The sequence below is a fragment of the Nomascus leucogenys genome, chromosome 1a, assembly GCF_006542625.1.
Source record: "Nomascus leucogenys isolate Asia chromosome 1a, Asia_NLE_v1, whole genome shotgun sequence".
NCBI classification, from domain to species: Eukaryota; Metazoa; Chordata; class Mammalia; order Primates; family Hylobatidae; genus Nomascus; species Nomascus leucogenys.
In genome coordinates, this window is record NC_044381.1 from 96,694,262 (window position 1) to 96,709,352 (window position 15,091).

Consider the following 15,091-nt stretch of genomic DNA (forward strand, 5'->3'; position numbering starts at 1 on the left):
AATTCATCCACTGAGAATAACTATAAAACTTGAGAACAACTGTAAAACTTGGACAAAATACAAAGCAAAACAAAACAAAATCTGAAAGCTCTGTAGAACAGTGCAGCCAGGACCTCAGGGACCAAGATCCTGCAGAGAAGGAAAACATATTGAAGTGAGTACTGCCCTGAGTACAGCTACTTCGCCTTGGAATGTTTGCTGATTCAAGGCTTGGGGCATAGAGGAATAAAAATTGGTGCATTCTTGAGCCTGTGGCAGTTGTACTGGGCTGAGGAAACCAAAAATGGAGTTCAGAGTTAAATTAAGCAGTTATTACACGAGGGGCCAAGATCTAGAGAAAAGTACTATGGACAGTTAAAACCAACATTCTATGTGCATTTTTCCTTCAAGGCATTTTCTGATATCCAACAGGCTAAACTCAAGACAAGACACAGAAAAGACAAGACACAGAAAAAACAAGTAAAAAAATATCTATTAGGAAGATTAAAAACTGGGGACAGAATCTGTCAGTTCCATGACTCTGAGGAGACAAAAGTTGGAGTGCAAATTTCACCAAAGAGGAGAAACTCAGCTTTTGATTCACACCCTGGAAAATCTACATCATAAGAGTAACGACAAATTATAACTAGATTAGCCTCAACTATACCAAGGTGATCTTCTCAAACTCTTAAAAAAATTAAAATCTCTGTAGAAAACAACAATATCAGCTAGAACCCCCAGTGTTTTCATACACAATATTGATCATTCAACTGAAAGTTATGGAGCATGGCAGACAATAAAACTAAATTACCAAAAACCAACAGAAACAAAAAAACAGAAAACAGAAACAAATCCACATGTGATTCAGATATTGCAGTTATCAGACATGGACTTTAAAATCATTATAATCATGGTAACCAAATATGCTCTAAAGTGGATTTTAAATGGAAATTTTTTAAAAAATTAAATGGAAATCTTAAAACTGAAAAATATAAGAACTAAGTTAATAATTCAATAGATGGTTTTAGTGGATTAGACCTAGCAGAAAAGTGAACTCAGGAACTGAAATGGAAATTCAGAAACTGAGAAAGGGAAATTTTCCTGAAAAGGAATTCAGGAACTGAAAGAGAGGCCAATGGAAAATATCCAAATTGAAGAAGAGAAAGAAAAAAAGATGAAAAATCTATAAAACATTATAAAAGATACATAGAACATAGTAATAGACTTAGTGTGTGTAATTGGGGTCCCAGGACAGAAGGAAAATGGGACAGATAGAATCAACATTTGAAGAGAATTGACCAAGAATTTTCTACAACTGATGAACAATGTGCTACTGAAACATGAGATTCTGAAAACCTAAACACAGACACACACACCCCTAGGCACATCATAGTAAAACTGCTAAAAAAAAAAAAAACAAATACAAATAGACAAACCTTCAAAACAACCAGAGAGACAGCTCTACTTCCACTCAGGATGTAGAAAACCATAAGAAAGTGTCACACCTGCCTAACAATGAGAAAAATAAATTATTATGTATAAAATCATAACTTTTTAGTCTATCAGAGAGTTGAGATTAAAAAGCAACCAGGTGAATTAAATTCCAAAGAAGAATGAGTCCCTCTGAGGAGAAATGAAACACACGAATTGTCTCATTTTTTTGGCAGAGCATGGGAGAAAGAGGCGGTAGCCATGAAGTGGGTAAGCAAGAAAGAAAATGTTAACAAAGCCATAAATGTACCCGTGGACTAGCGTGACAGTTCAGAATCCCTGGGAGTCCCAGAGCACAGAGGATGTTTGCCCACACTCACCAAAACTTTTCATGGGCCTCCACTGGGTACTTATGAGAAAGATTGAGAGTAGAGCAGGGACCTGAGAGAGTCTTCTTTTCTATGGCAGATTTCTGCAGGGCCTGCCATGGTTTGAGGCTAGAGCAGGAGTGCCTGGAGAAGCACACCCAAGGTCCAGGCCTCTTTTGAATACAGGTTGGTGAATGGCCACAGCTATGAGCAGGTATGCATCTAGGAACAGGTGTAAAACCCACCTACACTCTGGGTCCTCCACTTATTCGAGGCAAAGCGCATCTACCAAGTGGAGAGAGGCAAGAAATCTGCCCATACACTGGATCTAACCCTGCTTTAACATGAGGCAAAAGCTGTCTGCACAGGAAGAAGGGCAAGAACCTATGCCTTAGGCCTAGGTAAAGACTGGGGACATTTAGAAAGGTTCAAGAAACTCATACACACCGAAGACACTCCAATACAAGGTAGAATTTGGAGGAAGGGGCAAGGAACCTGCCTGTGTGTTTTTACGTTTTTAGAATATCGTGTTTCAGTAGCATGTTGTTTATCAGTTTTAGAAAGCCTGCACTGAATAGGAAGCAAAGATCGTCTGCTGGAGGATGCTTAGGTGTACAGGTCTTGCCTAAAATCAAGAAGAGAGCAGGAGAACTGAGAAACTCCTCCCTTTCCCCCACCAGAAGCCTTGAGTCTAGTAACAGGTAACAACAGCCATCTACTGTTGGAGAAAGAACAAAAGCATGGAAAGGATGGAGCAGGGAAAGAGGAAAAAAACAACAACCACTCTCCAGCACTCCAGGTCTTACATTAAGCACAAACTAGGAGCAGCACAGCCCACCACCGGAGGGATTTCAAGTCTGTTGTACACTGAAAATAACCATGGCTACAACAAAACCCAATTTACCGCAAATGCTGACTAAATTGACTAATAGCCCCATGCTAATAGCTTGATGGAAGGATAGATATTCCCACTTGGAACGTTTGCTTCAGTGTCTACTCTTCTTCTACACAACATACCTGGCATTATTTTTTTAAAAAAAAAAAAGACACATTTAAAAATGTTAAAAGACCTATGTGAAAAGATAAAATAGTCAGCAGAACCAGACCCAGAGGTGACTCAGAAGTTGGGCTGACTAGAGACTCAAGAAAGAAACAACAAAAAGAATAAAACGACATATGGCTTACAAAAGAGTAGGAGTAAGTCTGTCTTCGAGAAAAAGAAGCCAGAAAAAATGAAATAGAATCTTTAAAGGGCTGAAAGTAAAACAACAGCAACAACCTGGAATTAAATTCCCCGCAAAAAGTGAGAGAGTATCACAAGCAGAACTCCACTAAAAGAAATCCTAAAGGAAGTCGAGTAGGCAAAAGGAAGGTGGTCACAGATGGATCATACTGACAGAGGAAAGAATGAATATACCAGGAAGGATAAATATGTGGGATAAAGCAAATGAACGTTGACTGCATTTTAAACATAGAATACATGAAATAAAAAGTTCATTTTATTCAAAACAAACATATCTATTGTAATTGAAAGTTGAATGACTACAGCTAAGTAAATAAAGCATAAGTTTGAGTAAAATGTATATCCAAGTGGTCGTCTCATATACACTTGAAGCTTCAATGTTGAGAAGCTCAGTATTTCCTGAGGTGACCTACTCAATCTAAAACCATGTTATGGATGTCTTCGTATGAGCTGTAATCTGTAAGTCTCTAATTTCTACCCTCTGGCCCTAATTCTGCCCTCTATACTTACATACAATAAACGGTTCTAGTCTCCCTCACATGTGCTTGAAATAACTGTAATATCCTTCAACTGTAAAAGAAATATTTTATTCTGTGGCCAAACACCCCCATTCTAAACCATCCTTTGCAAGGCGTGATTTAGTTCTCATCTATATTCACAATCTCCTAAAGGTCTTGCTTTTTCTCTGTTTCTCTATTTTTCTTTTTTCTTTTCCTTTGTGTGTGTGGGTGTGTGGTTTTTTTTTTTTTCCTTTTGAGTCAGGGTCTCTCTTGTCACACAAGCTGAAGTGCAGTGGCATGATCATAGCTTACTGCAGCCTCCAACTCCTGGCTCAAGTGATCCTCCTGTCTCAACCTCTGAGTAGCTTGGACTAGGCACATGCCACCATGCCCAGCTAATTGTATAAAAAAAATTTATAGAGGCAGGGTCTCGCTTTGTTTTCCAGGCTGGTCTTGAACTCCTGGCCTCCAGCAATCCTCCCACTTCAGCCTCCCAAAGTGCTGGGATTAAGGGTGTAAGCCACCACCATGCCTGGCCTATAGTTCTCGAAGAATAAGTCCTAACATATGAAACATGACCCTGTGTTGATCAGTGCATTCTTGCTTTCCCCATTTCATGTATGCAGCCTAAGATGACATTATCTTTTCTAAGGGAAGAAAACCATGCTAGTTATTCCTATATAATTTCTAATTTTACCTCTGTGAAAACTCTGGCCTCAAGAGGTTAGAACTTAACTGCACTCACTGGAAGCTTGTTGTTCAGGAACGTTAGGCTAGAAATGATGTACAGACAAGAATTGGCCAAAGAGCATCTGGAGGGTATTTTAACAGATAATGGACAGTATTATGGACTAAAATTGTGACCTCTGTAATGTCCAGAAAATAGAGACTGGGGATGGGAATTATTGACAGGGCATATTAATCAATTGGAGATGTATGGGCAAGAAGAGAGACAAGTCAATGATGACTATGACTTTTCGAGCCTGAGTGACTAAGGGTTTGAGAGAATTATAAAAGTCAGGAGGGATGCCCTGTTACTGAAAGAAATGTGTTTCTTTAATTTAAACATATTAAATAATCATGGAAATGCCTTGCAGACCGGTATAGAAATAAGAAGGGAGTTTTGTTCAAAGGGCAGGGGTTAACTTTTAGTTTGCTGCGTGATAATTCAAGCCATGAAACAAAGGAACGAAAGGCCTGTCAATATTTTCACACCAGAACGTTAGAGGCATATCTATAGTTGAATAAGTTGGGTTTGTAGCTTGTTGCAAATAAGGGAGACTACACATCACGGAGAATTGTGTGGCATTTCAGTCAGAGGGTGTTAGAAAGGACATTATAGGATTGGGGCTTGTGTTAGGTTATTCAGGGGAGAGTTCAAGATAGTGGGACTTTGGCTACAGCTGTAATTTGTAAATAAGCAACACTTACTCTTATTAGCTGGGATGAGGGGATGCTTGCTGTAATTGTAGTTTACGTAGTGATCTTGTTTTCATCTGTGCTTAGACAAAATTACACAGTGGTCTTCGTTTTGTCTCACTTCTCTCTGGTTACAGAGTGGCCTTGTCTGATGTTGGTGTTCAATAAAATCGTTTGGTGGGTATGTTTGCTTCGGAGAGGAGGCAAGACTCCTTCTCATCCATGACCTTATGGAGGATACATTGCTTTAGGAGTAGAAATGTTCAGTTGGGGTAAGGGTAGATGAAGAAATAGATGACAGGTAAAATCATCTCTCTCTCTCTCTTTTTTTTTTTTTTCTTTTTCAGTGAAGTTAGAAACAAGGTCATCAGCCAAGATTGGGCAGAAAGGGAGGTGAAAAAGCCTGGAGAAAGTTTAACTCATCTAAGAGGCTGTTTAGTGAATCAACAAAAGATGCCATTTTCTATTAAGTCATCTATTTTATTAAAGAGCTAAATGCAACTGTTGCTGTATATCATGAATTTATGAAAGACTTAGGAGTGGGAGTTCTTTTTTTTCTCAAAAAAAATGAGACAGGTTACCATCTTTTTATGTAGGAGTGGTACAAACCTTTTATTTGAAATACCAATGCTAGGGTAAAATATTCATTGATACAAATAATTGGTAACCTTTATTTTGGCTTTTGGACTGTGTCTCTCAAAGGAAAAAAAAATCTTGCTGTTTTCAAAAGTTAAATAGAACATCAACCAGGGACCATGGCCATCCAGAAGACTGAGTTCCATAAAAATGGACTCCTCACTCCCACTTGAATCCTCTGTTTTTGTGTATCTAAATAAATAGACGCCTTGCTTTTTCCTGGTATTAGGTGTGATTGAGAGATAACTCACTTAGCGGCAGCAGCAGCAGCACTTTCTGTGCATGCTATACCCCATGCTCTTGTGAGCATCAAAAGGAGATGAAGCCTGATTAACCATTTTGAAATCTATCGGATGAGAAGTCCTTACAAAACAACTTTTATACGCTTTAATTAAAAACGTGTTCCGGCAGCTCAGAGCTGAATGGGCTTCAGGGGGAGCAGGGCTGAGCCCGTTGCTATGACGACACCAAATCTTTTCACGCCTGGCCCTTCCTCAGCACACTCTGTCTAGCTCTCTCCAGCTATTAATTTGCCTCTGTCCCAGCTCTCACTCCCTCAGTCCCCTGGGCTGTGAGTCTATACATGACCTAATACCTTTTGCTGCTTCTATGGTACTTCCGTTTCTCTCATCTCTTCGTCACTTATATTTCCTGGGGAATCGCTGTTTTCTGTTCCTCTTGAAAACAAGTTACCCGCCTGAGTTAAAAACACTTAAAAATGTTATTTCAAAGCATGGTAATCAATGTTTATTATCCCTAATGGTAAATTCAATTGTAAGGGTCTTGCATATAGTTGAGAAGAATCTTACTATGTTCTACATTTTTTTATATTTCAGGTTGAACACTGGCTACTACACCTCTCTTTCTGTTGCTGAGCGTAAGATGAAAATAGAAATGAGTCTGTTAAACTCTGGGAAAGTTAATTTGTGCTTAGTGTTAAAATCTCAGGTTATTCCACAAACAGCATCACCTGGTAACAACTGTAAGTGAACATAAGACTTTAAAAAATGTGTTTACTACAATCCTGAAAAAAAAAGCAGACCTTACTTTATTTAAGAAGGCTCTTTGGATATTTTAAGGTAGTACTCATTGTACAGGGAATTAAATAAAACTCAACATTGTCACTTGCTATATCATATGAATCATCAAGAATTGGATAGAACTTTCCCCTCTCAATACCCCGTAGCAAGTTGGAAGGAAGCTGATATCTGTGCAATCTCATATTCAATGGATGTATATAAATTATACTATTATTACACAACTTCTCAATGTCACTCTTTGACTCATCAGAGACCTTACAATCTTTCATTTTGCTCACAATTCCCATTCTCCCTTTTCACCTATTCTATTTTATAAGATGAGATAGGTGAATGGAATGCAGTGGAGATCATTTCTCAATATTTCTCATTTCCTCTCTCTGTCTGCTTACCTCACAATCTGTTCTTGCTATGGTTATACTTCTAAAGTGAATTATCTGTCAGACTAAAGGAGCATTTCCTTCCAAATTGCCTGACTCAGTGGAAATGCTGAAGTGTAAAAGACAGGCGCAGACTCAAAGGTTAAGCCTGGGCCTGGCTTTTCACTGTCCAGAGGGCGGGCTACTCCTTTGGTGCATTGGGAGCCCAGAGTCTGGTTTTGAGTCTAGGATGCCAAATCATAGTGCAGTGCTCCAGCTCCAGCTTCTGAATCTCTGCAGTTGAAATATAAAAGTTTTACTTCTCTTTGGAGTTTTATAATGAACTGCCCTGGCCTATTTGCTATTGAAAACTCTGACATAATATATTCCTGATAGGACACATGTAAACCTCGGGGTCACAAGGAACAAACACTCTGAAATCTCTCCAGTAAGAAGAACAGTATTCTCAATGAACCAACTCCCAATTGGTTTCTAGTTTTTCTTTCTTTTAATTTAAGAATTTACCATATTTTAAGAAGTTGAGGTCCTGTGATGTCTTATCATAAATTATACTTAAAAGGCAAAGAGGCTTCATGACTTAGCATTTGGGTGACATCTCACAAATGGATCAAGTCTCATGTTTACAATGCTGGTATCATTCAAAGGAATTTGGAGATTTAAATTTATTATTTCCCTCTCAGTATTAAGAATAGAAAATCAAATGCTTAATACATATTAAAGGAACTTTCCCACCTGGGCATTTTATTTGGATCAATCTTATGTCGGAACTAAATAAAGTAAGTGTGTATAGACTGGCTGAATAAATAAAGAGACAAGCATTCGGGTATCTGAAACAGGTTTGAGAGCTAATAAAAATGGATCCTCAAAGAGGCGTATTTAAAATGCAAGACAATTTTACCTTAATAAATAACCAAGAAAATACTCACTTGGCAAAACGTTTTGCACCGTGAATATAATTTCTCCAAGAAACTCAAGAAGTGGAAGGGAGTCCTTCAATTCTTGACATTTAAATCTATTCAAACCATGGCTTGGGAATATTCTGAGGAGAAAAATATTTAAGATGAGTGAACTAGAAGACATAAAGAGTCTTTTCCATCACCATTTTCCATGGCTTCTTGATTCATGATTCATGATTCAAGGCTGAAATGGGCGTTGGGGTTGCACTTTAGATAATACTGGATTTTCATTTCTGTTGAAAAGCTTCACATCTTCTTCCTTCCTAATTCTGTTCCATGGCCAAAGACATCTACATGAAAATCATAGTATCTCCTGTTTAGTAATTCATCCATCCTATGGGGCCCTGCTCACCTGAAGCCACATAATCCTTTATGTGTGTTCAGACACTAGATAAATTGTTTATGTGATAAACCACAGACCTGTCCTCTATCTTCTGTGGTCAGGGAGACTATATGTCAGAATTAAAGCTTTTTTGTGGTTGTTTTGAACATATTGTTATGCAGGGAATAGTTCTTACCCTGGGTCCTGTGTCCTCTGAAGTCCTCAAAATATCATAAAAATTAATTCTTAAATAGCTATACCTACATATAACTTATTTTGATTATACATATTATGTTAAACTCTTATTCAAATTGCTAATATGTAAAATCTAATTCACTGCCATCTTGACCCTGTATAAACATCTTTCTCTTCCCAGTATTTCTAAGCATGTGACAATGAATATGCAAAGGAAGCGCAGCAGTCCACCAGGTGTGGGATGTGTTTGGCACAATTCAAGACAAAGATTAAACCTCCACTTGATGTTGCAAAAGAGATTTTATAAAAGGTGACTGAAGTAAGTCACCACAGTGTAAATGAACCAGCCACCAAGATTCAAACCTATTTTTAATAAGTTAATAAAAAATGGGCTAAGGGTCCAAAAGAGAATTCATTCATTTTTTGACAACCTGTAGAATCCAGAGTTAAAAACTCATCTAAAGAATAGAATTTCCCATACACTTCTTTATTAGACACTCAGAATATCTGCAAGGTAAATGTTTTATATCCTTTCTGAGGTAAATGAAAACTATAAAGACTTCACAAAAGTAAATATATATTTTAATGTAAATTACATTCAGGATGCTGCTCTGTAAGACAAAGGGGAAGAAAGAAAGCCTGGAGCGAAGAACTGAAGTCTTTTAATCTTACGTACTGGAGAGGAACCCCCAGTGCTGAGGCCTAAAACATTGAAGGTTGTAGTCAGAGTCAATGGGTTAAATTTGTAAAGGTTACTCTATGCTGAAGAGAATTAAATAATTAATCCCTGTATCTCCTGATGAAAATAATGCCTCGCTGAAAGTCAAATCTGAAACACTCCTCTCGGTTATTCAAATCAGCATATTACTCAATTTCTTGCTTCCTTGCTTTCAGGACAGTTGTATAGTTAGGAAGTTCTTGTGGATGCTCCTCTAAGTCGATATATCTATTTGTGTGAATATATATATATAGCTATCTACCTGTCTATATACCTCCTACAGCATGTGTGTGCTGGCTCTAATTCTCTGAAGAGAAACGTGAAGAGTCCATTGCTTGGAGGTTGGGATAGTCATGACTCATTGGTGAGGAACGACCAATCCACAGTTACTACCCGAGAGCATTTCAGTAAGTCTTCTGTTTGTTTAAAGTACTTGACATTGTTATTATGATTATTATTATTTATCTGACTGAAATAAAACTTCAATCCGAACTTTCCCCAGTAATGGGGGTGAAGACGGGGGAGTAAGGTTGTGTGGAAGCATCTCAGTAATGCCTTGTACTGCAATTTAAGACACCAGGCTATGAAGTCTTTGATCATGAGTCTGAGAGATTCAAAATATAATCTCTCTCTTTCCCTCTTCCTCTCTCTCTCTCTCCCTCTCCTCCCTCTCCTCTTTCTCTCTCTCTCTCTCACACACACACACACCACACACACGCGCGCACACACACACACACACACGAGGTCAAGACCCGCAGTGTCTTAGTCGGTTTTCACCTCCACCTCCGTACAATCAAGAGGGCAGAGAAGGCGGGGGCTGGAGGTGGCTGAAAGGGCAGGGATGGCGGTGGAACCCGGGAGGAGGCGACATTCGTGTCAGGTGGCGGTCCCAGGCAGTGTCCACGGGCCCAGAAGCCGAGGGGAACAGGCATCACGCCCCGCGTCCATATCCCTGCACCCGGGGGCGGGACCTGGTGTCCCGCGGTCCCCGCCCAGGCTCCTGGGGCGCTTTTCCGAAATGGCTGGCGTGGAAGCGAGAGGGGGCCCAGTTTTTCTGTGCCAGGTTGCGGGTACAGCCAGCTCCGCGCCGGGGTTGGGCGGCGCGGCTGGGATGCTGAGAGCCCTGCGTGCTCAGCCAGGGGCGCAGGGCGGCCCTTCTGCCCAGCGCGCCCCGGGCACCAGGGATGGCTTCCCAGCTGGAGGCCGGGAGGGAGGAGAGTAAATACCCATTCTGCGGGGGCCGACCTCGGGGGATGGTTGCGAAGGGAGAAACGAAAAATAAATCAAACGAGAGAGCCGTCCCGCCCCTCCTCGCGCGGTCCTGGCGGGCGGCGCCACTCGTCCTGCAGCCTAGGGCGTGCCCGCGCCCCCAGAGCCCAAGGGGCGCCGCAGCGGGCCGGGCGGGCCAGGACTGCGCCTGTGTGCGGGTCCCCAGGAGCGCTGCTCGCCGGCTAGCCCCGCCCGGCCGGGCCCCTCGGGCGGGATAGAGCCCTGCTTTGCTCTTTTCGTTGGCCAAGCACAATTGTGTTATTGGAGATAATGAATTCAATCCCCATCAAAGGGCATTAGGCTCGCCTGGGCCCTGGAGTTGCTGATGCCTTTTTTTTTTTTTTTTTTTTTTTTCAAACCAGGAATGAAAGGCTGAGGGGAAAAAAAAAAAATTCTCTGGGGGGAGCCTTTCCCCTGATCGCTGCTTTTGAAGTGAAGGGGCCCGGGCATTGTTGTTCACCTCGCGGCCCATACGGCTGAAGAAAGCCCGAGCTTTTGAAGGGCTGAGAACCGCCTCGGCAATGAGCACTACGTCGGGCCGCGCGGCCTGCGGGCAGCATATGTCTCGGGGCACCCGGGCACCGTCTGGCGGGCGGGGCCCAGGGCCCGGTGGGGAGGGGGTTCCGCCCGGGAGGCCGGGACTGGAATGAGGCCGGCACCCGGCGGCAGGGACCCTTGGGCTTCAGGCCTCAGGCCAGGGATCTGCCGTTCCTCCCGCCCACCTGGCGTAGCGCAGGAGATCCACCTGTGTGGCTGATGAGTCCGACTGGGAGGCCGCACAACTCTCTCGGGGTGAGGGTGGGAAAAGCTGGCTTCTCCTTGAGGGCAGGGAGCGGGCTGGTCTTTATTTTTAAGCACTGGGACCCAGCATTTAAGGTAACTGGCTCAGCTAGAGCTTAATGAGTCTAAGTCCGTGAAGGTGTGCACTCGTCAAGGGGCCTTCGTCGACACGTAGTTAGGACTTTTCCCCCTTGACTCTGCACGTAGCGCAGCGCGGCGGAGCTCTCGGCCCGGGGTGGGGTAGGGGAGGCGGACACTTCGCTGCAGGCGCGCGGCCCGCTCCGCCCGAGGGGCAGTTTCTCCGGCGTCCGCGGCGTCTGGCTCCGCAGTTTGTGCCCAGGACCGAGCATTAGCATCAGGTCACCTTTTCTAAAACTTGTTTCAGGCATTTAAGTTTACTTTCGCTGCCCCCAATGTGAACTTTCCCCACCTCGCTTCGCTCCCCCACTCCGGGTCCGCCCCAGGGCTCTTTGGCCCAAGGGTCAGCAACCAGAGCTGTTCGGTTCCCGTCCCTGCCCTCCCCGTCTCCAACCCCCTCCTCCCCTCCGCTAAGGATCCGGGTTATCCGCCCCATTAATATATTAGCCAGGCATGACACAAAGGAAGCGCGTGTCAGCAGAAGGCGGTGTGACTCCAGGGAGAGGCGAGGAAACGTGGACGAGGCCCTGCGCTATAACACCGCTCATTGCGGCTTGAGCTCCTGAATCGGCCTCCAACTGCGAAAAGCGGCGGAGGACGCAGCGGTAGTTGGCGCCCAGGGTTGAGCCGCTGTTGGGTTACGAGTGTCTAGCTGGACTGCGGTAGTGAAGCGCAAAGCCCCCAAGTGGGACCCAGAGCTAGGGGAACGTTCCAATAATATCCTAGTCACCTGAATCATGCAAAGAAATTCCGCTCTCCAGGAGCACGGGACTAGGAGGGCGCCTACTTCCTCCCTGGTGTATAGTGGGCCCTTAAAATTAAATATACAAAGGATACAAACCGCCGCAGAGCTCCTTAAAGTCTTTTCATTAAATTGTTTGTGTTTTAAAACAATCTTTGCGTAAGAGAGAGAAACCAAAAAACTGACCCGGGATATGAGCAGGCAAGCAAAAGAGTAACGAATGTACTCCTTTTTAAAGGTGTGTGTGTGTGTGTGTGTGTGTGTGTGTGGTGTGGAGGTTGGCTAAGGAAGTTTCCAATTTAATTCATTGTTCCCTATTTCCAGGCAATGCTTTGGGGGGAATTTCCAGGTTGTTTTTTTCTTGGTTTCAGAAATTAAAAGAAGAGAAAAGAAAAAGCCCCTGATGTGTAATCTTGAAGGGGAGTTGAGAGACGTAAAAAGTTAAACCAAGGCAACCTCACACTTAAATTCTGAGTCAGCCTGCCGTTGGTCTCACTGGCCTGGTTCTTGATTTCGCCAGTGACTTGACCCGCGTTCCACCTGGATTCTGATGTATTCGAGCACGATTCTACTTAAGCCCTTTCCTTCCTGGATTTTGAGGGAGAATATCTTGCCTTTGTCCTGTAGGTTGACTGGAACATAGAGAACCCCAAAAGATCACGGAGTGGCACCTAGAAAAAGGAGGGCTCCATATTACCCGGGGCTGCAAGGGGGAGGGGTGCTCACTCTCACCATGCGCTTTGCTCTTACACTGTAGTCACAGCTAACATAATTGGAGAAATAAGGAAGTTAAATAGAAAAAGAAAGGTGGCAAGTGAGGATTTCCCCCTTGTCAGGTGTTTCAAAATGTTTATAATAGGAAAATGCATGCATTTTGCAAGTTAAAATTGAATGGCATGGGTATTTTCCAGCCCCAGATTGCTTGGTAAAATGATGGTGAAGAACAAAAAGGTGAGGGCTGCAGTCCTAGCTGGCCAAAGTTCAAAGAACCATGCTGGTCTGGGGCTAAAAGAGAAAAACCAATGGAACTATTATGCCCCCAAACTTAACTATTTGGAAGGAAAAACACAAGATTTAAGGTAATCTGTTGTTAAATGTTATTTGGATACACTAACATCGTGGATGAAAATAAAACTTGTGTAAATGGCTACTTTAAGAAACGCTTTACCTTTCCAAATCGATTCTATTTATAAACAGGGAGATTGTGAAATATTCACGTTTTTTCATTTCATTTTCTTACATTCTTACTCTCATGAGAATCTATTGATTCTAACGATTCTTTCAGTTTGAGAAAATTTTGTTTTTAAATTTCAGCAAAATTTGATTACCTATTTAGTTCTAGGTATCTTTAAAACAATCACCTTTTTGGATATAACTATCTTGGAGTAATTAGGCATGCTCTTAACTCCATTTAGTTGCAAAACACTTTATTACAATTCAAATAAACAATTGGTATTTAATTTTTGAACGCAAAATATTTTTTACAAATGTATAAAATGTCTACTAACTTCTTTAAACTATTTTATTTTTCAACAAATTTTTTCCTATTGACATTAGGGGATCACATTAAAATACATTATAGCTAAATGTTCTACAATATTACTGCTAAATCAACAGAAAACCAATTGATCTTGAGGAAAGGTTAATTAATTTGGGCGACAGGTCTTCTACTTTGGCCAGCATTGAAAGGAATTTGTATTGATCTCGGCAGTTTTTTGCAAAGAAACTTAAGCATGTTTGTGGAATTGAGACCAATTTTTTAAAATGCCAAAATAAGGGTTTACATTTTTATCACTTCAGGACTTCTTTTCTGTTATGGCTCGTTCAAATCTGTTAGACTTCTGAGAAATATAATTTTTTTTATACTTTCAGTGAAATCAATTAGGTATCTAGCCTTCAGAAAATGAAAACAGAGGTTAGGAGCTTTACTAGGATCTTGTTTGTTTTAATCCCTCCTTCCCTAATAATTCTCATCAGTTTATCCTGTATGAGGGGGATCACAAAGGGACAATGGAAATTAAATTTTGTCTTTGATGTAAACACTGTATTAGCCATCATGCAGAAAATGGACGGAGCTGCCTTCTACTTCCGAACACTTGTGAGTTGTTTAGTTTTTGCTGAATAGAACTGGTGAGCTTTTCTTCTTCCCTATCTTTGGTTCTCTTTTTATCACCTTAAAAGTGTTTCATACCTGCCCTTCCTAAATGCAAGGTGAGAGTAACAATTGCAGCTCCCCTCCCCTGTCCTATGCTCACTCCCAAAACATTTGTTTTTTTCTTTTTTGTAAAAATGTTTGCTCCGTAGCGTTGGTGGGTCCGAGCGCCACCGGAGCTGTGCACTTGGGTCAGGAGGAAGGCTTTCCCTCCTCGCCCCTCTTCGCCCCCTCCCTCCCCTCCCCGGGGACCCCTCCCCCATCTCGGGCCAAATTCCTAAGACCCGCGAGCAGGAGCACCGCGGTGGGACGGTCAGCAGCCCCTTTCCGGCCCTGGTCTTCGGGAGCTGGCGAGGTGAAGAAATGTGGAAACACCGAGACGAAAAGGGGATGGGGTGGGGGTCGCAGGAAGGCGGCGCGCTCAGGCAGGGTCTCCGCACTCCCTCGGAACCACAGATGTTTTCTTCCTGACCCAGGGGCGCGGCGCCCCAGCCCGGGCGCCCGGGTGTTTGTGTGTCCGGGTTTCCGAGGAAGGGATTACGCAGCGGGAGCAGCCGCGGCAACGCGGGCCGCCGGGGCCGCAGGAGCCGTAACGAGGCGGCTGGCCTTCTTTGTTGACTTTTAGGTCCCGGGCTCAACAGGAGATTTATTCGCTAGGAAGGGAAAATGCCCAAACAATGAAGAACTATCTGCACTTGTCACCTCGAGACGCTTGCTGTCCTGCTCTGTCCGCCTTCCCTGGCAACCGGCTGTCCCGGCCGCCAACCCGCGCGCGTCCTAACGCGCGGGTGGCAGGTCGCATCGCCCAGAGGTGGCAGAGTGTGCG